Below are 27607 nucleotides of genomic sequence, written 5' to 3' on the forward strand. Positions count from 1 at the left end.
CCCAAAATTTACATGGGAGAGCAAGAGGGAAAAATAAGGTTAAAAAAACATAAGAAAGACCACAATGGGAGGCCATCTTGAGGAAAGAAAATCTTTTTCTCATTTGGAACGATGATACCACACGAGTTTGCCATCATTCTATGGGTTTTGTCCTAACAGATATCAAGCCTTAGTAGACAAAGATAAATTAGACCAATGAAATGGAATGCAGGAGGAAACTTGATGTAGGACAGAGGAGGCATGAAAAATAAGTGAAGACTAGGTTTTCCAATAAATGTTATCAGGAGAATATAGTAAAAGTACGTAATGAAAATAAAATTAAGATTTTGTACATGATAAAATATAAATAGAAACTACAAATAGAATGGATCTACAATCAATTCTAAGTGAATTCAACACCTAATCTACAAAGCCTTGAAAAGAAAATATAGTGGAATATCTTTATGACTGCAAGGTTGAGAAAGATTTCTTAAATAGGATCCAAAAAGCTCAAAACATTGAAGAGAAGGTTGATGAATTTAAATACATGAAATTTTTAACTCTTCAAGTTGATACCATTCACAAGTAAAAAGACTAGCCACCAATTGGAGAAGTTATTGGCAATTCATGTAACTAACAAAAGAATTAGATACAATAATATATAAAGAATTCCTACTAATTAATAAGAAAATAGGCAGAAAAAATTTTAAAAGGATATAAATAATTCAGTGATGAAACCAAGTGTTCAATAAGTGTATGAAAAGATAGTCAATTTCATTTCTAAGTAGGGAAATGAAAAAGAAAGCAATAGTGAAAAACATATCCATCAGATTAATAAAACTTAAAAATATTTTATAGTATCATTGACAAGGTTGTGGAAAAATAGAAAACTTACACACATTGATGAAAAGATAAATTTATTTAAAATACCCTGGAGGGCAATAGGGCAATGTCCCAGTGAAACTGTAGATACACACAACATTTAAATTTCCAGGTGCATACTCTTCTAGAGAAGCGGAGCACACATGCATAAGCAGACAGATGGAGGGATATTAACATATCATGTTTATAATAGTGAAACATTGGACACAGGCGTAACAGCTCATCAAAAATAAAAAAGAATGGAAAATGAACTGTGGTATATTCCATCAATAGCATAGTATACAGCACTTAAAAGGAATGAATCAGAGATCTACGCATTAACATGGTGAAAACTCAAACATAGAATACTGAACAAATAAACATAAATTAAATAATATGCATACTCTCATTTTATTTTTATAAACACTGAAAATAGACAAAAATGTTATATTTTTGGATCAATTATAGAGTAACAGTATAAATGCATATGTGAAATTAATAAACACTCTAATGATATAAATATATCAGGATATGAATGGAGGGAAGGGAGGTAACCAGGGAAGAGTAGCCAAGGTACTACAATTCTTTCTGTAATATTTTATAGCTTTAGGCTAGGCACAGTGGCTCATACCTGTAATACCAGCACTTTGGGAGGCTGAGGCAGGTGGCTCACTTTGAGCCCAGGAATTTGAGACCAGCCCGGGAAACAGAGTGAAACCCCGTCTTTATAAAAAATACGAAACATTAGCCTGGCATGGTGGTGTGCACCTGTAGTCCCAGCTAGTTGGGAGGCTGAAGTGGAAGGATCACTTGAGCCTGGGACATCAAAGCTGTAGTGAGCAGTGGTCACAGCACTGCATTCCAGCAGGGTGACAGAGTGAACACTGTCTCAAAAAAAAAAAAAAAAAAAAAAGGAGTTGTTACAGTAAACACTACATGGTTTCCCTCCTACATGTCTGTAAAACGTCGCCTTTGATTAATAAGCAAGGATACATAGGAGTAACACTTAGCTCATTTAAACCAATCAGTAAACTAAGAGATGAAGTCATTTCTATTTTGTTGCGTTCAGAAAATAATTTTCCTACCAAAAATAAGACTTGTCTAAAACAATAATAACCTGGAAAAAATGTGGCTGATGGCTTAATGAATCTAATAGCAACGATTAGAGATTCCTTTGAAATTGGTAAATTATCAAATTTATGTATAATGCTTCTAAATTTATGTTTAGGTAAAAATTATAAGACTTGTTTTAGAGAAAACCGAGGGTTAAAATTGAGTTATTCTATTAAAACATGTTATTTAAAAAAATAACTTGTAATCATTTAAATAGTTGAAACACAATGATTTTAATTTACAAAATTATTTATCTTGTAAGTAACTATGATTATTTTCCCTAGACTTCCAGCTGCACTTTCAACTACGAGTTCAGATATTAGCTAGTGCCAATATTTCATATTTATAAAATCGCATGCACCCTGTTGCCATTTAGCGTAGTGAATACCCATTTGTAAACAAAGTGGTGATACATTATGATAGCCAAAGGGCAAAGCTTTACCTGAACAGAGATTCATCATTTTTTAATGCAGCACAGCTTGATACTTGCGATATCATCAAGCACTCTGAAAGGTTCTTGTCAGAGATTGATGACCTAAACAATTACTGAAACTTAATAACAGCGTTAACAACTGCAGGTCGATCTCACACACCACAAAATAGTGCTTGTGTTTTTCTCCATGCTTCTTTTTAGCCAAGTTATATTAATATTTTGACCAGAGAAAATGTTGGACAAAGTTACAGTTTTTTATTATTCCATATTAATAATCATAGAGGGCATAGAGATTGCTGTATTAGCAGTACCACAGCAAAAATAATTCACTTGCAAAGCAACTATAAAACATTATGCAACAATTCGTTAATGGGTTTATCAAGATAGCTTTACATTGACTCTCTGACACATGGAAAGCACTAAATGGAAATCTAGAGAGAAAATAATATGATGCTGGCCAGTATGTTTTAATGTTAATTATGTCCAAACAGTTTATGTAGTATTTTATTCATGCCACTGGTAACATATGCCTATGAGATAACTGTATCAAAAAAGATGATTTTCTGGTTGTCTTTTCTTTTTCTTTTTCCAGAAAATGCTTTGTTTCCTATTATGAATTTGATAGTTTGATGAAAGCATATTTTGTTGGAAGGTACCTCTACTTGAACTAAAAAAAAAGTCCATGATTTCAATAATGTCACTGAGAAGTATTAGAAGTAACGGTGTGACTCCTATGAACCAAGCATTATTAGCTAAAGACACAACTTCTGCAATACTCCAAAAGCAACTGAACTGTAACCACCATGGTTGATTCACACTCAGTTCATAACTTATTGTTTTTATCCTTTTTCAGAGCTCTGTGCATGTACATAAAATTTAAGAGCACAATGGAATAAAATACAAATCACTGAGTGACTATTTAAAATTTAAATTTTGTTGTGAGCATTATCAACAAAGGCGGGCCATTAAAAAGATTATTTCTTTACTGGTGAATTAATGATTGAAGGACAACCAGTGGAAACTATTCTGCAGACAGGCCAATAATGAAAATATAGCTAAAGCAGTAAAGCTTGCCAACTACTGATGAGACTCAGGAGAAATTTCTTAACAGATGTTTCCCTGAGCAAATATATACTTTGCCTACTCTGATTATGGTGGCCTTGAGAATTCGTGATTTGATTCAACACTCAGCTACTCTTCAGCAGCCTCATAAAAATATGACTCGTACAAAGGATATATTCTATATTTTCCTTTCCTAAGAACCAATATCTAACATATTTACAGTTTTCAGTCCCATATGGTGAAGCGGTGGTCCAACAGCACTGTTTACAACACTATAATTAAGCTGTGTCAGCATTTTATTATGAAAGGAAGGAGGCAAAGCCTTTTTGGATTTTTTTGTGTGTTTTCATTTTATAAGCTTCCCTTAGTTGAGTGCCCACTGACTGCAAGCCTGCTTTGACCTTTCATTTGCTTCCTGCTAAGATTTTTTTTTTTTTTTTGAGATGGAGTCTCGCTCTGTCTCTCAGGCTGGAGAGTGGTGGTGCGATCCCGGCTCACTGCAAACTCTGCCTCCTGGTTCAAGCGATTCTCCCACCTCAGCCTCCTGAGTAGCTGAGTCTACAGGCGCCCACCACCATGCCCAGCTAAATTTTGTACTTTTAGTAGAGATGGGGTTTCACCACGTTGGTCAGCCTGGTCTCGAACTCCTGACCTCAGGTGATTCACCCAAAGTGCTGGGATTACAGGCGTGAGCCACTTGTACCTGGCTGAAAGAGGGGGAAAAAAAAGCAAAACAAAACAAACAGGAAATTGTTACTGATAGATACTTTAATCTTGCAGATTCATGTCTAATCATTATTATATTCTGAAGACTTCTTTCTTTTTTTTTCTTTTTGAGACGAAGTCTTACTCTGTTTCCCAGGCTAGAGTGCAGTGGCGCAATCTTGGCTCCATGCAACCTCTGCCTCCCAAGTTCAAGCAATCCTCCTGCCTCAGCCTCCCAAGTAGCTGGGATTACAGGTGTGCACCACCATGCCCGGCTAATTTTTTGTATTTTTAATAGAGACGGCATCTCACCATGTTGGCCAGCCTGGTCTCTAACGCCGGACCTCAGGTGATCCACCTGCCTCAGCCTCCCAAAGTACTGGGATTACAGGCATGAGCCACTGAGCCCGGCCAAGACTTCTTTCTAGAAGGAACATGAGCAGGAAAATATTGGAGAGGTTTGTGATAGCAATAAATGTATACAGAGAAGAGTGAGGGAGTCACCATTGCTGAGTCTCATTATAATGCCTGTCTTGGGCATCTCTGCATTTTTACTAATATCTATTTGTATGTATTAAAGCCCTAGTAGTTTTAATCCTTTATTTCTAAAAATCTTTCTCATTGCATACAAAATTGTCTAATTTTGTATGCAATGAGAAATATTAAAATATGCACTTACTAGTTGTGGGACTTTGGGCAATTTGTTTATTTGTGCCTCCACCTCAAATTCCCTGAGTATTGAATGTAGATAGGAAGAATATCTACTTCATCAGACTGCATGGAAATTAATCCTGCACGTGTTCATGCTCAGTGCCTGGCATATGATTTTCACCCATATCCTCTTCATCCTTACCTACTACGACTCCACTGTAGTTGCCAGCAAGGTCTCCCCATTCTGCAGTTTTCTGGCTTAAAGTGCAGGTATTGAACTCTCTATCCAAAGCCAATCCTTGATAAACATTCTAAACTGTTCTTTTTTCTTTGTGTTCTAACACAAACTACAAATTAACCAAAGCAATGGTTAATTCGATTAATACATTATCCTCTAAGATTAATCATTAATAGGCCGGGCGCGGTGGCTCAAGCCTGTAATCCCAGCACTTTGGGAGGCCGAGACGGGCGGATCACGAGGTCAGGAGATCGAGACCATCCTGGCTAACACAGTGAAACCCCGTCTCTACTTAAAAAAAAAAAATACAAAAAACTAGCCGGGCGAGGTGGCGGGCGCCTGTAGTCCCAGCTACTCGGGAGGCTGAGGCAGGAGAATGGTCTAAACCCGGGAGGCGGAGCTTGCAGTGAGCTGAGATCCGGCCACTGCACTCCAGCCTGGGCAACAGAGCGAGACTCTGTCTCCAAAAAAAAAAAAAAAAAAAAAAAAAAAAGATTAATCATTAATAAATTATCCTCTAGGCTCTGCGAAGGGAAAAGACCATGTCTATTTTACTGACATAGCGCCTCATGCCTGGCATAGAGGTATGTGTTTCATAAAATATTAGTCTTTAGAGCTATCGAATAGATTTTTTTCATTTGTATCCTCAAATTTAACAGGCAACAGATTCAATAACATAACGTTTAGAAAACTAGCATTAGTGCATTCTAATCTCAGAATCTAACTATTTCAGTGTGTCCTGATAAGCAAGAACATTCAGATCTTTCAAGTCAAGGATTTGCCTCTTACTAAGAGATAATTCACAGGTGCCATCCTCCCTTGCCAATTGTAACATTCTCAGCCGTGGAAAGCTGCCAGAGTCATTAACCGGCTCTGCATTATGCTATTTCTCTTGCTGTCTACCCTGTCACCTCCATGCTTTCTTCCGTCTTTCCTCGCCTTCAGACCCCCCTCACACATATGCTATCAGTAACCGGTGCCTCGTCTTCCTCCCGCAGCCTAACAGGCTGCTATTCTGCTATTGCCCTCCTGGGAGCGCTGCTGGACCGTGAGCCCGCTCTGGATGTTTCCAGCCGAGTTCCTGCCAATCTCCAACCAGCCCAGGAAGAGAAATAACGCACTCTGTTAGAGCAACGGTGTCTGCTTTTAGCCGGTGCTATAGGCCATGGATTTGACTTCTGATTCCAAACGACAGCTTGTTTATGTGAGATACAAATGTTGGGCACCCTAAAAGTAGCTAAGTTCTTTTTTCTAGGTGGTAGTTTTGCAAAGCACATGCATTATCAATGCAAACCTATTAGTCTTAGCTCTTCATTATACAGGACGACGTAAGCCTCATTTTTGACTAAATTTTATTAAAACACTGGTGCTTTTTTTGCCTTTTAATTCATAATATTTTAAATACAGATGAAATAGTAACCAGTTTGTTAATTCTATCATAGAATTATGTATTAACAACAGTTTACCTCTGCATTTCACTGCATTAGTAGTCCTCATAGTAAATATTGTCCTAAATATCTAAATATGTGTCTTTTAACATTTACATAGCCAATGAGCGTTGTGTAGCTCTAGAAAGGTTCCTTTTGGTAACTTCAATCAACGACACTGTGCAGCACTTAGTATCCCTGTCACATGTCTTTGCCTTTTCTTCCTAGTAACACAGTGTCTAAATTTGCTCCTTTTACATATTATATTTATTTACAGTAAACCATATTTTAATTTTAAATACTTTTAAATGTAAATATGGTTTCTGTTGTCCACATGGTATCTGTGGTACAAATGAGTTAGTTGAATTAATCAAGACAACATTTTTTAAAAGGAATAAATATTCTTTCATAAGTGAGCTATGTATTATCATGACTATTGCTATGGAAGTGCAAAAAGCAGACTAACATTTCCAAAACATAAATAGGGTAATGCCACATCCTTGCTAAAATCTTACAGTGACTTCCCACTGAAATTAAAACAGTGTGTAAAATTTTGCATGGTTTACACTATGGATGTGATGTACGCCGCCCCACCTCACTCTCCAGCGTCTTCTTGCTGTGTCCTGCGTTCCTTTTTCCTGCCCTGCACCCAACTCCTAAGCTCACACTACGATGCTCTTCTTCCAGTTCCTTCCAAAGTATGAGGCCGCACCTGCTCTGCCTCAGCCCTTGCACAGTTTCCTGTATCTAGAATGCCTTCCCCGCCCTCTCCTGGCCAACCACTCGCCTCCTTTCAGGTCTCAGCTTAAATGTCATTTCATCAGAGTCCCATTCTGACTTCCCCTCCACCGCCGTCCCTCATAATACCCTCTGCTGCTCTGTCACAGCACCTGTCATATTTGTGGGGTTTGGTAGGCAATGGTGTGAGTAGATGCCTCTCACTTCCACTAAAGTTGAAGTGGGGACCATAGCTTACTGTGAAAACTTGGCTTGTAAACAATGGCTAATCATAATGGCCCTCTGCTAACTTTGTGGCCCTATTTTTCTCATATGTAAAGTGTGATGATGGTTCAATGAGTATATATACATATTGTTTATATATATACATTTTTATAGATGACATATATACACATCGTGTATAGCTTTGGAAAAAATACCTTTAGTAACTTTTATCAATGATACTGTGAAGCACGTCATGGTGCCTATCACATATGTTTTCACATACTGTGTATATATAATATGTATATGAGAATATAAATAAATATACACGCATCACTTATAAAAGGTCCATAGTAATTATTACGCAAGTGCTTACTTATATGGTATTTTGTTCATTACCAAATGTCCAATGGCTACCACATAGTAGCCTTCGAAAAGTGTCGTTAACTGAATTCAAGAATGAAAATATTTTCCCTGTCCTTATAGGAAACTAGATACCAAACATTTCTAATCCACTGGGACAAGAATCTTAATTTGCTTGAGAGTTGTGGAGTAAGAATAGCAGTGAGAACAAGTGGGATGGGGAATGCAGAGGACAGACCTTTGAAATCCGTTTCCATTCCCCCTCGCCATTCTCTTCTAAACTTCAGGGTTCAGAGCAAATCTGGTATATAATCAGGTTATGATCTGTGATGGCTATTTAATGCAGTTGTTTATCTAATATCTTTTGAGCACCCACTGTGTTCTAGGCATGATTCTAACTGTCACAGCTATAACATAGAATGAAACCAACAAAAATTCCTACGTTTGCAGAACACGCCCTCAGTAACAGTGGGAATTAAATGAGAAATCTTTAGCCCATTCCCATCTCTTTGTGGATTTCTAAAGTAAATGTGATGGAATATCTTAAAACTCCTCCCTGGAAAATTTCAGACCTGTTTACTCAAGGCTCCTAAAGGACTCTGGAACTTCGGAACTGAGGTCTGGAAGTACAGTCATGGAGAATCTAACTAAATTAATGAAGCGTTTCCCAAAGTGTACACTGTAGTAATGGGTGTTACTCAAAATGCACTGTCTATGGACAAGTATGAAAACAACGGTTTAAACAAGAAGCTTTTTGATAATTATTATTACAGCTTTTCTTCCTTTGTTGTGATTCACTTTATGTTAACTCTGGGACTTTTCTCACTAATGTATCTATTGAAATACCAGTTCCGCTTTTTCCTACTGTGTGCACTTGGGCAAATTACTAAACCTTCCTGTGTTTCAGTTTCCACATCTATAAAATGGGAATTATAACAGTTTTTGCCTCATAACATTATTCAGGATTATATGAGTCAATACATGTACATTGTTTCGTACAGAACTTGGCACAAGGTAAGTACCTAATAAATGTTATTTTTATTATTATTTGTTTATTATTTATTTATTTATTGGAGACAGGATCTCTTGCTCTGTAGCCTAGGCTGGAGTGCAGTGGTGCAATTGTAGCTCACTGCAGCCTTAAACCCTGAGCTCAAGCAATCCTCCCACCTCAGCCTCCTGAGTATCTGGGACTACGGGTGCATGCTGCCGTATGCAGCTAATTTTTAAATTTTTGGCAGAGACAAGGTCTCACTCTGCTATCCATGCTTAAGCTCCTGGCCTCAAGTGATCCTCCTGTCATGGCCTCCCAAAGTTCTGGGATTACAAGTGTAAGCCACAGTCCCTGGCCAACATTTGTTATATGTGTCCTGATTACACTGATAAAGTCTTTCTTACAGAAGTTGATTTCTATAGAATATCCTTGAGAGATATTGAACTTCATCAGGACATAAAACATGCTGAAAAAGCCAATGAGGTTCATTCTGGCAACTTCAAAAAGGAAGCCTAGGACAAGAGATTCAGTCAAATCAGCCTTTGTAAGGAAGGCAAGCGGGGGGGAATCAGTCACCCACACTACAGCCAAGTGTGAGGGCCACTATCGTAACAGGAAAATCCTGTTCTAATCCAGACAAACACAATGATATTACAGTAAAATGTATTTGCACATATTATGTGGCAAATGTCTGCACAGGCTGTCTACATTTAAGTCTAAGAGATCTAATATTACCCTAAGATCTTTCATGCTTTCTCCAAAAGTTGTGAATATGAACATATAAATGCAAATAGAATCTTTACAGTGACTGTCACTAACCCTTAACCTGGTTTCTACATATAATTAATGAATTTAAAGTGAATACTCCACATCTATATGACATTTAAAGCAATTATTCTCTTGTCTCCTTCCCAAGGAACTCGTTTAAATTCCTTACTCCCAGATCTCCATCCTATGAACTTTAACTTCCAAACAAGCCACCAAATATAACATAAACATCTTGCAGGTTGCTATGGTTTCAATGTTTGTCCTCTCCAAAACTCATGTTAAAATTCAATTGCTATTCCAAGAGTTTTAAGAGGCACGACCTTCAAGAAGTGATTAGGCCATGAGGCATCCACTCTCACAGGTGGAATCGGTGCCTTTATAAAAGAAAGAATATGGCCCCCTCTTGCTTTCTTGCCCTCTCTTACCTTTCTGCCATCTGCCATGACATGACACAGCAAGAAGGTCCTTGCCAGAAGCCAGTCCCTCAGTCTTGGACTTCCAGTCTCCAGAATCATGAGCCAAATTACCCAATCTCAGGTATTTTGTTATAGCAGCACAAATGGACTAAAACACAGACAGAAAAGATGTAGATAAAGTTTTATATCTTTCATTTTCTTATTTTCTGTACCAAATCATTATAATAGCCAGGGTGGTTGAGAAAAAAAGAGTCAAAGGTGTAAATGAGTTTGAGAATAGAAGTCAGATAAGGAATCCGGAATCCAGAAGCACAAACATTAGGAATCAAAACAAGAGAAGTAAGAATACAGAAGCAACAGAGATGAAGGCTTGGTTATGTGTTTATATAGGGTTTGGAAAAGAGCACAGATTGATAGCTTATGCCTGCTTTAACTTGTCATACACCCTGGCTTCCCCTATGTGGTCTGTGGTATATAAGTCCGCCTGTAAACCTGTGCTTGGGCTCTGCCAACACTAAGATACCTCAGACCAATCTTAGTGATTGATAACCAAAGATGAACTACATCCTATCTGAATGAGGAAGGACATTACAGGGCTGTTGCTGGAAATATTGGAACCTCTCTATGATCAGTTATTGCCAGTGATTTCTTTCTCCTGCTCTTCTATACTCATTACACATATTAGAAGCTTAAGAGTAGATCTTTGGGATATTTGTCTTATTAAATCATTGCACTAACTTTGCTGAAGCATTTTTCTCCATTACTAATATCAAAAGCAAACTATGATGTTTAGCTCTTTTGGTTCTCAAGCTCTTTTGTCCCAGAAATGCAAATTATAGTTATGTACTCCTTAGATCTAAATTCTACTGCAACAAAAAACAGATACCTCTTCTGGTTCATTGTAACAATATTTTTTATCTGTCATATTATTATGACAGATATTCATAATATGTCATATTACATATGTTATGTAGTTGGGGTCAGATGGTTGTTAGTTCTGTGATATCATTGGAAGTACCCATTTTCAATAAATCAGACAATATGTGAAATAACGTGTAAAACGTTGCTCCATATTCTGTTAAGGTTATCATATCACTTCTGAAGATTAATGTATATTGTTCAGAGAGATTTGGGAAAGGAGCGAATCTTCTAGATACTCATCAGATGTGAAGATGTATTTTCCCTGTGAAGCCATTGATATTCATGACCCCACATACGCTTACAAAAGCAGTTAGAGGGCTTCACCTTGAAAAGGTGTTTTTAAGTGCCAACTAATTCTTACACAAAAGGCCAGACAATAGTTGAAAACTCGACTCTAATATGTAGCCACTTTATTTTCCTTATTACCTAGATGGAAGAGATTCTTCTCTCATTAATGCTTGAGGAATAAATATTTTTAGGCAAGAATTAAAGGGACTAATGTATCAAATAATAAAAAACTTGCAAGCATAAGTTAAAATGTAAAATTTAACAAAATAATTTACCACACAATGAAAACCTCTAAATAAGATATCAGAAAGGTGTTTTTTAAAAACAGCTTCTTCTCTTATCTAAGCCTTTTCCCCTTTTATTGACTTCTTTTTCAAGTAATGAGTAAGTCCTTGCTTGGAAGAGATAAACAAGCATAAATAAAACAAACACAATGAAAGTTAGTTTATGTATATATACCTTTGAATCAGATAGCATTGCCAGCCAATTGAGCTTTCTCCTGTGGTTTCTGTGGGGTCGATATTTTTCATGCTGTGTATGTGCATTTATCTTCCAGTTGATCTTCCATAATAAAATGAATCCCCCAAAGCTTCAAAGCCAATTAGCTTACAGTGATATTTTTCATTTTTTTCCTTATGAACTTCTACTTCAGTAAAAATACAGTTACTGATAAAAACAACAAAATACAAAAAAAGGGAAGGAGCTATGCTTCCACCAGAATCTATATTAACACATCTGTCCAATCAGCCATGCTGTTGCTTAGCAGGCATCAGTAGATCATGTGACCAGCATCCTCCATTTGGCCCAGTTTTCTCAAAGAGAAGAAATGATGCTTTCTTACTCGGGGTGAACTGGATCTTCCACACCATACTGTTAAAAAAATCAGCTAGGTCTTGCTATATATAAAATACAAATATATTAATGAGTCATATACAATTATTGATTAATTGATGATAATATAATAAGGCTTTATTAGAACAGAAAAATGCATTACCATAATGTGTACAACTCAATCTCAAAATCACTTTGGACATGAACCAGCTGCCATTTATTTTCATGATTTAAGAATATTAAAAAAGGGGACAGTAAGTATCATAAACTTCATTCTGGGGGAATCAGAATCATCCACTTGATGAGTTTTATGAGGTATGATTTATAAATACACACTATGAGAATTAAGCCAAATATTTACTGCTTATAACTCTCATTAACAACAGATCTGTCCATGGGTTTGCTTGTTCCTGATCTAAATGTGGCAGTTCTCACTGTTGGGCTCTGTTAAATATTGTCGACTAGTTTGTTCAACCTCGATTCCACCCTATCTCTAACTGAGATCTGGGGAAACTAAACAATGTTTATCTATTGCACTAGGGTCCTTGATACAAATCAGATTCCTCAGATTAAATGCATTTGAGTGAGGTCTGGAAGGTGAAAGCGACGCCAAAACCATTTTCTTGTCTTTTTTTGATGTTTTTCTACAAAGAACATGGAAATTTGAAGATTTTCGGCTTCAATCACTGAATGTCTTTTTCTTTGCTTCTTTTGTTTTTACAGGAAGTTCTGTCAGAGGCAGCAGTGGCATCAGCCTTGAAATCCTCATCCTGCGTCATAGGCACTATCAAGCCCAGCAGCCGTCTAGTAGAGCAGGTCCCCTGTGGATCTTGATTGAAGAGGTCATTTCTGGTGGCGCAACTACAATCTATCCTTCCAGTATTCCTTAATGGAAGCCTACAATTTTCTGTGTTTTTTGTCTTTTATGTTTTCTCTTTTTTAAATATTCTTTTTTTATACTTTTTTTTTTTTTTTTTTTTGAGATGGAGCCTCACTCTGTTGCCCAGGCTGGAGTGCAATGGCACAATCTCAGCTCACTGCAACCTCCATCTCCCAGGTTCAAGCAATTCTCCTACCTCAGCACCCCCAGTAGCTGGGATTACAGGCACGTGCCACCATGCCCAGCTAATTTTTGTATATTTAGTAGAGACAGGGTTTCACCATGTTGGCCAGGCCAGTCTCGAACTCCTGACCTCAGATGATCCACCCGCCTCAGCCTCCCAAAGTGCTGGAATTACAGGCATGAGCCACTGCACCCTGCCTTTTTATACTTCTATTTAAGTTCAGGGGTACATGTACAGGTTTGTTACATAGGTAAATGTGTGTCATGGGGGTTTTTTGAACAGATTATTTCATTATCCAGGTTTTATTTATTTATTTATTTATAGATGGAGTCATACTCTGTCACCCAGGCTGGAGTGCAGTGGCGTGATCTGGGCTCACTGCAACCTCCACCTCCCGGGTTCAAGTAATTCTCCTGTCTCAGCCTCACGAGTAACTGGGATTACAGGCACCCACCACCATTCCCAGCTAATTTTTGTATTTTTAGTAGAGACAGGGTTTCACCATGTTGGCCGGGCTGGTCACGAACATCACTTAGGTATTAAGTGTAATACTCATTAGTTATTCTTCCTGATCCTCTCCCTCTTCCCACCCTCCACCTTCTGAAAGGCCCCGGTTTGTGTTGTTCCCCTCTAAGTGTCCATGTGTTCTCATAAATTAGTTCCCACTTACAAGTGAGAACATGCAATGTTTGGTTTTGTGCTCCTGCATTAGTTTGCTAAGATTAATGGCCTCCAGCTCCATCCATGTCCCTGCAAAGGACATGATCTTGTTCTTTTTATGGCTGCATAGTATTCCATGGTGTATATGTACCACATTTATCCAGTCTACCACTGATGGACATTTAGGTTGATTCTGTCTTTGCTATTATGAATAGTGCTGCAGTGAACATATCCATGCATGTGTCTTGGTAACAGAACGATTTATATTCCTTTAGATATCTACCCAGTAATGGGATTGCTGGGTCAAATGGTATTTCTGTCTTTGGTCTTTGAGGAATCACACTGTCTTCCACAATGGTTGAACTAATTTACACACCCACCAACAGTGTATAAACATTCCTTTTTCTCCACAACCTTGGCAGCATCTGTTACTTTTTGACTTTTTAATAACAGCCATTCTGACTGGTGTGAGATAATATCTCATTGTGGTTTTGATTTGTGTTTCTCTAATGATCAGTGATGCTAAGCTTTTTCTCATATGATTGTTGGACACATGTATGTCTTCTTTTGAGAAGTGTCTTTTCATGTCCTTTGCCCACTTTTTAATGGGATTTTTTTTCTTGTAAATTCATTTAAGTTCCTTATAGAGCTGGACATCAGATCTTTGTTGGATGCATAGCTGGCAAAATTTTCTCCCATTCTGTAGGTTGTCTGTCTATTCTGTTGACAGTTTCTTTTGCTGTGCAGAAGCTCTTTAGTTTAATTAGATACCATTGGTCAATTTTTGCTTTTATTGCAATTGATTTTGATATCTTTGTCATGAAATCTTTGCCCATGCCTCTCTCCTGAATGGTATTGCTTAGGTTGTCTTTTAAGGTTTTATACTTTGGGGTTTTACACTTACTTCTTTAATCCATCATTAGTTAATTTTTGTTTATGGCATAAGGAAGGGGTCCAGTTTCAATCTTCTACATATGGCTAGCCAGTTATCGTACCACCATTTATGAATAGGGAATCCATTCCCCTTTGCTTGTTTTTGTCAGGTTTCTCAAAGAACAGCTAGCTGTAGGTGTGTGGCCTTATTTCTGCATTCTCTATTCTGTTTTACTGGTCTATGTGTCTGTTCTTGTACCAGTACCATGCTGTTTTGATTACTGTGACCCTGTAGTATAGTTTGAAGTTAAATAGCGTAATGCCTCCAGCTTTGTTCTTTTTGCTCAAGATTGCCTTGGCTATTTTGACTCTTTTTTGATTCCGTATGAATTTTGAAATAGTTTTTTCTAGTTCTGTGAAGAATGTCAGTGGCAATTTAATGTGAATACCATTGAATCTATAAATTGCTGTGGGTAGTATGGCCACTTTAATGATATTGATTTTTCCTGTCTATGAGCATGGAATGTTTCTCCATTTGTTTGTATCATCTCTGATTACTTTGAGCAGTCATTTGTACTTCCCCTTTTAGAGATCTTTCATCTCCCTAGTTAGCTGTATTCCTAGGTATTTTATTCTTTTCATGGCAATTGTGAATGAGTTGGTTCCTGAGTTGGTTCTTGGCTTGACTGTTGTTGGTGTATAGGAGTGCTAGCAATTTTTACACATTGACTTTACATCCTGAGACTTTGCTGAAGTTGCTTATTAGCTTAAGAAGCTTTTGGTCTGAGACAGTGGGGTTTTCTAGACATAGGATCATGTCATCTACAAACAGGGAAAGTTTGACTTCCTCTCTTCCTATTTGAATGTCCTTTATTTCTTTCAATTGCCTGATTGTCCATAACTTCCATTACTAGGTTGAATCGAGTGGTGACAGAGGGCACCCTTGTCCTGTGCCAGATTTCAAGGGGAATGCTTCCAGTTTTTGCCCATTCAGTATATATTGGTTGTGGGTTTGTCGTATATGACTCTTATTTTACGGTATGTTCCTTCAATGCCTAGTTTATTGAGAGTTTTTAACGTGAAGGGATGTTAAATTTTATCACAGGCCTTTTCTTCATAATCTTCTTGTTTTTGTCTTTAGTTCTGTTTATGTAATGAATCACATCTATTGATTTGTTTGTTTGTTGATTGATTTGTATGTTGAACCAACCTTGCATCCCAGGGATGAAGCCTACTTGATTGTGGTGGATAAGCTTTTTGATGTGTTGCTAGATTCATTTTGCCAGTATTTTGTTGAGGATTTTTGTATCAATATTCATCAAGGGTATTGGCCTGAAGTTTTGTTTTCTTTTCTTTTTTTGTATCTCTGTCAGATTTTGGGTTTGACAGTAGACCCTGTTTTTACATTGAGTTCTGACTCATACAGTAGGACTAGAAGTAGTTGTACTTGAGAGATGGGAATTTGGGAGTGACTGGAAGACTAGTTTTGTGAAACAAGGATGATCCCAATGTCATTCAAAAATGGAAAATGTGTAGCACATGACACAGAGCCACTCATAGGATCCCCTTCAGTCACTTGAAATAAAGTGCCTACTGAAGGGAAGGTTTTGAAATGAAATGACCATTGTGATAGAGCATCCCGGAGAGTAAAAAGAATACAGAACTCTGGCTGTTTCTCATTATATTGGACAATTTTTAAATTAAACAAAATAAAAGACAAGCTCTGGGTTTTCAATTGTTAGTCCAACACATGGTTAGAAGGTTGGGAAACATCTATCATGATCTCTGGCCGTCACATAACCAACATAGCCAGAAATCAGACATGGAGTTTGATGTCCATAATTTGCTATATCACAACAAAAACTGAATGCAAAGCCTTTCCACGTCTCTTACATCAAAGCTGGAGTATTTTGCAACAGAAAGTGGAATCCGGATGGGGAACATTTTGATGGATTCTGTTGAACCTGACCACTCTGCATCCCTAAAGACCAGTGAATATCTCTTCACCCACAGAAACGGTTCTTTCTCCCCTCTGTGATGGAACAAGCCCTGGTTTGTTCGGAGACCCTGGCCACAACTGCACCTCACAGACACTACCCCTATGACAAGAGTTAGATCCCAGGTTGTCCTAGGGAAGCAAACAGAATCTGACATGGAAAGAGTTATGTTTCCATATCAAATAGATCCATGATTTTGCTAATATACATATATATATATAAGCTGGAAGCTGAAGGATATATGTAAGAATGGGTTCTAATAAGGATAGACGAAGGAAAAAGAAACATAGATCAGACAAACTGTATCAGTATAGGTATACCAACCAGAGATTATAGACTCAATGTGCCAGCTGAATCTTCTCACTGTGGTATAAAATGTTGACTTGGTTAGTGGACTAAATGGTGTTCTGCACTAAATGAAGGTGACATGCCTACCTTATTTAGTATAATACAGAAAAAGGGATTTTAAGACTTAGAATGATAAGAATGGAATGAGTTTATTTTATGTACTAAATTACTCAATCTATAGAAATTTATCCTGAGGCCCCTCAGAGGACCCTCCATTTACCTAGGCAATTTAAAAATAAATTGGTAAACAAAAATAATTAAAGACAGAAATATGGGCCAGGCATAGTGGCTCATGCCTGTAATCCCAACAATTGAAGAGGCCAAGCAGGAGGATCATTTGAGACAAGGAGTTCAAGACCAGTCTGGGCATCACAGTGAGACCCTGTCTCTACAAAAAATAAAATATTAGGGAGGGATTGCATTGGGAGTTATACCTGATGTAAATGATGAGTTGATGGGTGCAGCACACCAACATGGCACAAGTATACATATGTAACAAACCTGCACGTTATGCACATGTACCCTACAACTTAAAGTATAATAATAATAAATTAATTTTAAAAAAAATAAAAATAAAAATAAAAAATAAAATATTAGGTGTGCATAGGGGTTTGCATTTGTAGTCCTAGCTATTTGGGAGGTTGAGCTGGAAGGATCGCTTGACCTAGGTTTTTGAGGATGCAGTAAGCTGAGATTGCACCACTGCACTGCAGCCTGGGTGACAGAGACAATTTGTATCAAAAAAAGAAAAAATAATAAAATAAAAGACAGAAATATGTTATAAGCCACTAGGGAAAAAAATGAAAAACTGTGAGTTTATACCAAAATATGTATCTCTATTATACTCATATTTAAAATATATATACTTATGAATACAAAATACATAAATAAATAAAGTAAATAAATAAGAAGATAGGGGCTCTTGTTTTATAAGAACACCAACTGCTGACTGATAAACCCCAGAGGGATTGCTGGAGTTGGAAAAAGGTCATCATTTTTGTCATCATTACAGTAAAGATTGAGATAGGCAGAAATCATCAACTGATGCTATAACTAGGGGGATAAATTTTTTAAAGAGGCAAAATATTTGTGTGATCTTAAATTGTTTTCCTATAGATTATTCATTACAATGTAAAAAAATAGTAACTCTATAGTATACAAATCAAATGCCTTGACCAGATGATAAGGATGCAAACGGATATTGTGTGACTCTCGATTTGATACCCTGAGAAGGCCATCAAGTCACAATATCCCTTATGTAGCATCCCAGTTGGGAAGACATAACCCAAATCTAAACATGAGTAAACATCAAAGTCAAAATGAAGAACATGCTGTTTTATTTTTTGAAAATGTGGGAGAGGACTGCACTCTGCATATAAAGGAGGCAAAGAAAGGCTTTAGACATCTCTCAAATTAAATGAATCTAAAAAGACATAATTAAGTGCAGTACCTACCCCTAGACTACATTTTATACTGGAAGACAAATTCAATGAAGGACGTTACTGGGTTGCTTGGTAAAATAGAATGTAGATGACAGATTAACATATGAGTTAGTATTACATTTACTGAAGGTGATAACCACACAGTTGCTACACAAGGATACATTTTTTTCTTAAGAAATGAGTACTTAGTGGGAAAGGACCAGGAGGTGTGCAACTTATTCTCAGATGCTGAGGCCGAGACAGAGTCGCTATGATAAAGCAAATGGAGCAACATGTTAAGAAGCGAATCTGGGTAAAGGCTGTACCATTGTTCTTTGTATATGCCTATTTTTGCAACTTTGCTATAAGTTTGAAATTATTTTCAAATAAATTTAAAAATATATGTTAATAAAGATATACATACAACACCATGAAAGGTACTATACTGGGTATCCTGAGTAGGTCAGCAAGGAAGGTGGAAAAGGCTGCCCTTGACACAGGCTTACTGACTTCAGTGAAGACAATTGGGTCCCAGAGTGGAGAAGACTAAATGGCAGCGTTTAACTGCTAGAAACAAGATGCTCACGATTATAGAAATAGGCAGCAGAGACAGAAAGATCATTAGAATAATTTTTCCCATAGGAATCTTTGGTAGTTACTAATTAACCATGGTGTCTCTTGGACGGAAATAGGCAGACTACTAGAGTCCTATTAGATCTGAATTTAAAGACTCTAGTGTTGTAAGCAGAAGTCTGATTTTCCCATCATAAAAGAGTAAAAGACCCTCTCCTCTAATTCTTAGACATAAACTACTTCTCAAGACCAAAAGTCCCTCAAATACAGAGTAAAACAGATTCCTAAGGAAAGACTTTTTGATATTGCCAAATCTTTTCTCTGGTCTCCCTGCAAAGGACACAGAGCCCCTTACCATGGGCCTGAAAAAGGAAATGCCCAGGCCTTTCAGGGATTACTGAGCTTGGACTAATGCGTGAGGTCGTAAGGACCCCAGTATATTACACATCTGTCTTCTCTGCCCAAGTTTAGAGTCACTGGAGATGTAGACAAAAGACATTAAAGAACATTTTTGATATCAATTAATACAATTGGAGATTTTTTGTCGGATATGGTCAAGTAGGTTAGGGAACTTATCATTCCAGGTTCCCAACCCCAGAAATACCCGGACCCCAGCATAACCTCCCCTCAAGCTCATATGTTATTACATGACAGTGGTCTAATTAACAGCCCAATTGGAGGCTATTACTTCAGCTGTCTAAAGGTTTTGCGACAGCCAGGTGGGAAGGGTTCCCTCGCAACACTCCATCTGGCCTGAGCACCGCGGTGAAGCCACAGAAGTTCATGCCATTTGCAGTGGAAAGGAGCGTGGCCCCTTCTCTTCCCTCATAGAACCCGGGATTCAAGCTGCAAGGTGGGAAGCTCACCAGCAGCGACTCTGGCTTTGCGGAAGGTCCTTGTTTTCGCTTTTTTCCCTTTTCACCTAACAAAACCCTTCCTTACTCCCCCTTCAAATTGTCTGCAAACCTAAATTTCCATGACCGTGTGGCAAGGTCCCTGTCTTTAGCTGAACTAAGGAAAAGTCCTGCAACACTTGGAGACTAAATTCAAGTGACTATTTTATGACCCGCTTGGCCACTTGGCCTTTTAATATGAATTGCTGATTAAATAAATTGACCAGACGTGGCATGATAGCCATTTGAATGGTTCACTGACTTTTTTTAAAAAGAGCTACAGAATTGATATTAAAGCAACAAATGGGCACTGTTTACCTGTGGAAGGCTGCAAATTCTGTTTCATTTTCAGGCCAGGGAATACGTGAGGAGCTATGAATCATGTTAAAGATATAAAGGGATTACTGATAAGGCATACATTTTTTTCAACCTAGCAGCTGTACAGAAAAATTTTCTTAATAATGCTTGCATTTAATTACATAAAGAGTGGTAAAGTCTCTTTCACTTTATCTCAGTAATGAAGGCTTGATTCTGAAGATAATCCAGACTCTTTCCCTGTCAAGGCCAGCATGTGGGTAACAGTGAATTCAATTCCCAGGCTTCACTATCCTTAGACGATAAAACAAGAATAATTTTTCACATGCATTATAAAGATGAAAAATAGTACCGTAGGGCATATTTTCTTTAATATACTCTAAAAATATAGAGATAGCATGATAGACAGATGTACAAAAGAAAAAAAATTAGCCTCTGAGCCATTTCTAGAGTTCACTGTAACACCATTCAACAAAAATTAAAAAACATGAAAGAGTCCGTTCCTTTAAAAAAAAAAAATTAGTGTGTTAAATTTTCTAGTACTGAGGCTTATTTGTGTGGGATTTAGCCACAGCCTCTGATGGCTTGCAAGATTACTAGTTTTATGGAAATAATTAGGAAGCCCAGCTCTGCCTTGTAAACTAGAGTCTTGAGGTTAATTAAAGTAAAATGAATGCTGCGTAGAGGAGAACCACCAATAAAGCTTGACGGTCAGGTGTGTAGAATTCTGTCATCTGCTGAGAATACAGGCAAAGAAAGCCAGCATCATAAATTAACTGGGTATATGTTTAGACTTTTTATAATAATCTTCAATCAACCTTGACATTAGATACATTATGTCGATGGTATATAGTTGTATGCTACACTGATTTTATTCACAGTGTTTAGACATTTCCAAAATATTTCTATGGAGTCGTAATATATGGTGAATATTTTTCTCTATTTTTTTAAAAGAGAAACTGATGTAAAGCTTTTTGCACAGGCTCACTGATTTCAGTGAAGATGTCAAAGGTTAGCTAATTTAGTTGGCCACCTCTAACAAAAATTATATTTCAAAAATGGTTTATTTCCAAAAATCATTCAAAAAGATGGTAGCACTACCCCCAAAATAGTGCAAATGTCCTCCCCCAAAACAGTGCAAATGTCCTACCTCTGGGAAAGACTGAGAGTCAGGAGACTTGGGTTTAGAGCCAGAATCTGCCTATTCAAAGGAGAGTGAACTGAGCAAGTCTCCTAAACTTTCTGAGCCCCTGTTTTTAAAATACGAAATAGATACAAAAAGCAGTATCTTGTTGACTTCCTGAAGTTTTTATGAAGATAAAATAAGAAATATGAGTGCACTTTCTACTGTACAGCACTATGTACATGTTAGAAATTTAGTAAAGAAAACATATTCCCTTTTTTCTTTTAAATAAGTAAGTTTTCTATTAATTTGTTATATGGAAGCAGCTTTGTGGGAGGCAAGGAGTTATCTGTTGTCTCTTTACAAATGCAGTAAGTTATAGCCCTCTGCCAGACAGTTGAAAGTTCACAATAATAGACAGACAGAATAACACGAGATTTCATAAACTAACCTACAGTAGAAAGTAATGTAAGTCAGAAATGGATGAGTGTATGAAATGCCCATAGAAAGTACTATTTGTGAGATGTAGACACAACTAAAAAAATAATCATCTCAATCGTAGTTATTTAAAAGATTTCAGAAAATATGTAATCAAACTAAATGAATGTTAGTTTGCGGCAGAGTTTTAATAGTTAACACAGCTAACCTAGAGTCAATAGAAGTCTAAAGAGTATTAACTCTGTACTTAAGAGCCCTGGGAAGTTTCCTATATGGCAGTGAAAATGCAATATACCATTCTGGGATGCCAAAATGCAGAAATAAGGTAAAATAATATTACACTAGCATTGTATTTCTATCCATTCTGAAATAAGCATTGAGGGAGGAATGTGAGGGTTTAAGAGTATGAACTTTACAGTACGGATTTGTAACATCACTATTGACAGATCACAAGCATTATTTTCCTTAATTCCTAGTCTAGTATATTCTAACCAATATCTAAGTGAAGCACATGCATTCTATGTTTACACTGTGAAAACACATACAATTTAAAAGCTGTTGGAACCCTCAAAACTCTTTAAGCCTTGAGAGAAATGTGACTGTGATCTGAATCACATAGAATGTAGTTACAGCTTCTGCTTCTTAGATTATAGAATAACTCTCTTTCTCATTGCTTTTGTGTTGTAAATGACTAGGAGAGACCAGAGACTACGCCTCTTCCTCTTCTCATCACTGACTTTTGTTACAGATTAACTGCCTCCTTTACTGTCTGCACCTAATTCAGACCAGATCATGCAAAAAACCCCATGACTGTCACATGTTCAGTGTGGAAATCAAATATGCCTTTCCTGAAAGAAAAAGACCACCTCAACCAATCAGATCATTGTAACCATGCATTAAGCCTTATAGTCAAAGATGTTGAAATTCTGTTAAGCTTGCCTAAGTGTTATCTACATAGATGACCCCCAAAATTCCACATTTTGGAAAGCTGATTTCCATTTTTTGGAATCTTTGCTTCCCAGATGGCCATCCTCAAGCTTAGTGCTTGAATAAACTCTACAATTAATAATATTTTCTGAATCTCATTACAGTTGTCAATACTGAACACACAAATGCATAAGCACACCCACACACACTTCTTAATCAGATAAGAAATTAAATTGATTTTTCATGGTTGAATTCACTCTGCTCTCCAAGTGGTTACCTTTCTCATATAAATTCGAACCAAAATGGCTATGTCCAAGATTGTGCAGTACCAGGTTACACTAATCCCTGTCTGGATAATACTATAACCAATTAGGACTCCAAGTAATTTGAGAGTTTCTCATTTAAAAAAAAAAAAAACTTCAATAATTTCATTGAACTCATTATAATAGATCTAAAAACTGAATGAATCAGTATATTTTAGCAGAAAGTATCAGCATACAGAATTAACAATAGCCTGAAGCATAAAGACATGATTTTTTTTTATCTTATCACAAGTGTAATGGCCCAGTGGGTTCACCTTGCCCACTGCCTAGACAGAGCCAATTTATCAAGACAGGGGAATTGCAATAGAGAAAGAATAATTCATGCAGAGCCAGCTGTGCAGGAAACTGGAGTCTTATTATTACTAAAATCAGTCTCCCTATGGGTTCGGGGGATCAGGGTTTTTAAGGACAAGTTGGTGGGTGGGGGGAAGCCAATGAGACAGGCGTGCTGATTGGTCAAGTAAGAGATGCTTCTTGTACTTAGTTCCTAGGTGGGAGCCACAAGATCAGATGAGCCAGTTTATCGATCTTGGTGGTGCCAGCTGATCCATCAGTTGCAGGGTCTGCAAAATATCTCAAGCACTGATCTTACAAGCAGGTTAAGGAGGGTCAGAATCTTGTAGCCTCCAGCTACATGACACTTAAACCGTAATTTCTAATCTTGTGGCTAATATGTTCAACCTACAGTGGCAGTCAAGTCCCCAGGCAAGAAGGGGATTTCCCTTGGTAAAGGCCTGTTATCATCTTTGTTTTAAACTATAAACTAAGTTCCTCCAGAAGTTAGTTCAGCCTATGCCCAGGAAAGAACAAGGATAGCTTGGAGATCAGAAGCAAGATGTAGTTGGTTAGGTCAAATCTCTTTCACTGTCTTAGTTACAATTTTGCAATGGTGGTTTCATAAGCAGGCTAGAGATAGGTAGTTATGATATAGAAGGGCTGGGATCCCAGCTAAACCCCACCCTTAAGCCTGGAACCGCAGCCCTAAGTGAAAATAGCCCAACCCCATTTTTCTGCCAAAATGTCGTTGTTTTTCTTTTTGGTCTGCCCTACCCCTATCCTGTGCCCATAAAAAGACTTCAGCTGGCAGAGCAACACAAGCAGCTGAGGATGAGGGAAACAAGTGGCTGAGTGTCAAGCTGAGAAGCATGCAGAGAAGCAAATGAGATTCAGAGACTACAGATAGATGCAGCTAACTTCAGATGGCGAAGCTTCAGGGAAAGATGACCTTCCCACACCATCCCCTTTCCAACTTTCCATTCTGCTGAGAGCCACTTCCATCACCCAGTAAAATCCTCTGCATACACTACCCTTCAATCCATTCATGTAACCTGATTCTTCCTGGATACTGGACAACAACCTGGGTGCTGAGAGGGCAGGGGCTGCGACACTGCTGTGGGGCCTGCACAGAGCCTGCTCCTGCCAGAGAGGACCAACTGGCCGGTTCCAGCGTTCATTTGCTTTGGTCCCACACTCACTTGCTTGCATGCTCCCTCTTGCAAGGAGTGGACAGCAGCGGACTGAGTGAAATGAGTCATCCAGTTCCCACCCGTGAAGAGGGTCAAGGTCAAGGAAACAATCTCATCTCAGTTGTAGGGTCAATTCAACACCACAACAGTGACAGAATGTTAGCTCAACATCACTTTGAATCATTTTGGCTTTCTTTCTTGGTCAAAAGAGGACTGCCAAAGAGGCAAAACACAACCTCACATAACTAAATCCCAAGCAAGAAAGAATTGTTGAAAGAAAAAACCTTTAGACAAATAAAATTTAACAGAGTTGAATTGAGCAAAGAACAAGTCATGAACTGGGCATCCTCCTGAGCCAGAGTAGACCCAGAGACTCCAGCACAAGCATGTGGTGACATAAGACTTATGGACAGAAGGAAAGTGACCTACAGAAAATGGAAGCGAGGTACAGAAACAGCCAGGTGGGTTACAGCTCAGCATTTGCCTTATTTAAAAATGGTTTAAACACTTGCCCCCCTATGATTAGCCAGAACTCAGTGACTGGCACAAGAGTAGATTTGAGTCCATTTACACCTCTATTTAGGTTATAGTTCACTATGTACAGAGAAAGCCTTAGGCTCAATTTAAAATATGTAAAGAGGCAACTTTAGACTAAATTTCATTTAACAGAATGGAGTGGAAGCAAACACATATATTCCTTTATGTATGTTTGCCTTTAAAAGAGGAGTGAAATCCTTCTCAGAAATCTATCTGGTCATTTCCCCTTAGGTTTCATCTTCCAGAGCTGAGTCACATGCTGACTCTAGACAAATCACTAGGAAAGACAAATGAAATTGCCAAAACTGGCTTTGACCTGCCATGTTTCATCCATAGCAGTTCTGTTGTCAATCAAACGCAATAGGGATTCTGTTAACAAGAGAGAAAGGGAGTGAATTTGAATAGCCAATTAGTAGAGTCCACCTCCATGGATAGCCTCACTCCAAGACTGGTCTGAGCTCTGACTGAAGTGTATGTAAAAACAAGAGTATATTTAAGAATAAAGATAGGTCTGAAAACATTGTTCTGTAAAGGGCCAGATAGCAAATATTTTAGGCTTTGCAGGCTATGTAATCTCTGTTACATATTCTTTGTTATTTTTACAGCACGTTAAAAAAATGTGCAAAACACTCTTAGCTTTCCTGGCATATAAAAACTGGTCATGGACCAGATTTGACCTTACTGTGCCAGCACCTAGACAGACACATGATATAATCATTGCCTTTCATGCAGTTAGTTAACAAAAATTTATGGAGTGTCTAATACGGTCAGTCGCCAAACTAAGTGTTGGGGATACAGATCTGAGCAACATAGAGTGTATTCCCTGAAAAACCTCATAATGTAGTGGTATCTCCTCCCTCCCCACCCAGGAAAAGTCAAAATGTAAGCCTACCTTTCATTTTTACACAGTAAATATCCCAAACAGTTTTTTCTGCAAGTGTGGTGCATAATTTTACAGATAAATATTTTTAAAATAGTACAAAGTTAGTTACAAAGTTATTAAGCTGAGAAAATCACAAGTTTCTAAAAAAATTACACATATTTAAGGCATGTATGTCCTACCTACAAGGAATATATATGAAGGATACAAAGTAGCCAAAACAGCATAAAAATATCCTATGATACTGATGTAATTTCTAGCCCTGGTACTATTTCCTGTGTCAAAAAAACACACAACATATATATATATAAAATATATATATCAAAAACATATTATATATACATATTATGTATGTTATATTATACATACATAACATGTATAAATATATTATATTTATACATACATAACATGTATAAATATATTATATATTATATATACATTATATATATATTTTTGTCAACTGCATCAAAGGCAATGATTATATCATGTGTCTGTCTAGGTGCTGGCACAGTAGGGTCAAATCTGGTCCATGACCAGTTTTTATATGCCAGGAAAGCTAAGAGTGTTTTGCACACGTTTTTAATGTGCTGTAAAAATAACAAAGAAGAATATGTAACAGAGATTACATAGCCTGCAAAGCCTAATATATTATATATTATATATACATATTATGTATAAATAATATATTATATATACATATTATGTACAAATATAATATATTATATGTCTATGTTATCATACATATATGTATATGTAATATTATCTTATAAAATATGTATCCTGAAACCTAATATCGTGAGTTTTAAAACAGCAGTTGTCAAAAGAAAAAAATCTGTATACTAAACATAATAGAACCCAAGATTGTCTGCTATAAGTAAATTTCATCCAATTCTTAATGTAAGAGATTAACATTTTATTATGGGAATTTCAGCACCTTTAGAGGGATTTTGCAAAATCAGTATGGAAAACAGACAATCTTTAGGGGGAAAAAAAAAGCATTTAATCTGAATCCATCTGACTGTGTCAGTGTTTGAGGAGTATTTGAGCCCGATTTAAAAAGTCTTTACCAGTCTTACCTAGAATACCTCCTTGTACTTAAGAGATATTCTCAATCCACTGCCTTGAGGCCATCAGAGGATCCTTCAGTTACTTGTTCTTTTCTTCTTTTTCATGTTGACTAAAGAGGCACACTAAGCAGTCCTTCTAAGCAAAACGAAACAAAACAACAAAAAATAATCACCAAGGCATTTCTGAAAAAGAATCAAACTGTCCTTTGGAAAACTGAAATTGCACTTGGGAACTGCGTGTTTCTGTCTTTAAATGTAGTCAACAAAATTGTTGCTCGCTTAGAAATGATTTGTTTGTGATAAGTGAGCTTTCTTTCCGTAGATGAAGTCCCCAGAGTGAGTTTCTGTCACCAACATTTCCCTTCCTTGGACTTGAGAAATTACAGTCTGCAGATAACATACTTGCCTAAGCAGCACAAAAATGTTCCTGACTGCGAGGAACTTCTGAACAGCTTTGGGAAATAGGATTCCACGAAACTCCCTGGGGAATGCCCCGGAATGTTTATGGGGACCCTAATCCTCTGCAGATGCACATTAAAATTTGCAGCAGGTTTCTCAATGGGCCTTTCTGGTGTTTTTGTGCTGAGGAAGTTTAAGTCTGTCTTATGGTTCTAAATATCATAAAAGTGCTAAAGTATGAAGTGTTTATCATAAAATCTTCTGAACAAACATGATTTGATAGATCAGCTCTAAAAACATGTACAACTTTAATA

General features: G+C 37.3%; 1 long non-coding RNA gene across 1 annotated transcript; it reads right to left on the bottom strand.

Moving 5' to 3' along the window:
* Window positions 1-879: 879 nt before the first annotated feature.
* On the bottom strand, window positions 880-27121 carry LOC102118354 (uncharacterized). The gene is made up of 3 exons (XR_001491149.4): window positions 26904-27121; window positions 9959-10097; window positions 880-4151 (listed from the first exon to the last, which is right to left on the bottom strand). It is a non-coding gene; the product is annotated as an uncharacterized lncRNA (long non-coding RNA).
* Window positions 27122-27607: the final 486 nt, after the last annotated feature.

Source organism: Macaca fascicularis, chromosome 5, assembly GCF_037993035.2.
Source record: "Macaca fascicularis isolate 582-1 chromosome 5, T2T-MFA8v1.1".
NCBI lineage: Eukaryota > Metazoa > Chordata > Mammalia > Primates > Cercopithecidae > Macaca > Macaca fascicularis.